We start from the raw sequence: 1,485 nt of genomic DNA on the forward strand, positions 1-1,485 counted from the left end.
GACAGAGGAAGAACTGGCCTTTCTTGGAGAGGTGCTGTGAGCCCAGCCAGAGTGCCACCAGTCTGGAAAGGTTGAGAACCACTGTCATAGACTAAATCAGAGTGGCACCACTGGGTGATTAATGCTCCCAGCACTGTCACCCACCACCAAATTTCCAAGCTCCTTGTGCAGGGATCTGGCTCACAGCCTGGATTAGGCCCACAGACAGGCCTGGCACCACTCAACCCGCTCCTGGGGCCAAAAGGTTGGGCACCACAGTGTAAGTCCTTTGTACATATGTAGACCTTTTTGGGTGTACGAGTGAAGCATGCTGCCAACTTCAATCCAGAAAGAAGTGTGCTCCAGGCATCAGCAGTACCAGGGGCCAAACCACAGACCCCCCACAGGCAGAAGGAAGGGCACAGATGTACTGAGGGGCTGTAGGCAACAAATGACAATGAAAAATCAGGGAGGAGCTGGGGTTGGGCCCAGGACATGGCATGTTGGTATTGTACCCTTGGAAAATGAGAACAGGGAGGGTTGGAAGCTTTTTTAGGTTCAGTGAGAGCTGCAATGCTAACAGGGTCTCTTCAGCCTCCCTCAGTGCCCTGCAGCCTCCACCTGAAGCCCGCAGCTAGATCAGCCCTAGCTGGGGAAAAATTAGGCTGCCTCCTACTAGGGCGGTGGTTCCTGATCTATACAGGTACCACCAGTGGTACACAGACAACCTGTCAGTGGTACGCTTTAACCGATTTATTATAATTACTTTAGATAAAAATTGGCCAGTGGTACTTAAGGTTGTATCATTTCAAATTAGTGGTGCACAATCTGTCAAGGGTTTGGGAACCACTGTACTAGGATATAGGCAGACAAGGGTTTTGGGGTAGATGTGATATCTTTATTACACCAACTCAATGGTTAGAAAAATCTCTGTAAGCTTTTGGGCGCACACACCCTTCTTCCTACCAGGGGACACCCTCCTACAGTCACTGATCATCTGCAAACAGTGGGGCAGCACCCCCGTCCGATCCGCAGCAGCTGCTGCTCCCCTCCCCTTCCTGTCCCCACCCTACCCCGGCACAGCTGCTGCCTCCCCCACCCAGCTCCCTCGCCTCTTTTAGCTGCACCCAGCGCGCGTGCGCACCCGCCGCCTCTCCCGATTGCAGCTGACAGCCCCTCTCCCAGCTGCAGCTCACGCGCACGCGCAACCTCAGCTTCTCCCGACAGCCGCTGTCAACGCTGCCTACCCCGCCGCGCTCCGAACGCTCGTTATGGCCCCGCCCCCACGGGCCCTGGGCAGCTCACCGGAAGAGGTTCCTTTCCGGTCCGCAACCTCTGTTCACTTCCGGTTCGGTGCCCCCAACATGGCGGCGGCCCCTGCGTGCAGCGGGCACTGAGCTCGGCGGAGGCGTCCGTGTGCCGCCTGCCCAGCCTCTCTCCCCGGCGGCGCCGGTGCCGTAGCGGGGGTCCTGGGCACTGCCGGTGCGGCCGCCCCGATGGCGCCGG

Source organism: Crocodylus porosus, unplaced genomic scaffold, assembly GCF_001723895.1.
Source record: "Crocodylus porosus isolate Cpor-Errol unplaced genomic scaffold, CroPor_comp1, whole genome shotgun sequence".
In the NCBI taxonomy this organism is placed as follows: domain Eukaryota; kingdom Metazoa; phylum Chordata; order Crocodylia; family Crocodylidae; genus Crocodylus; species Crocodylus porosus.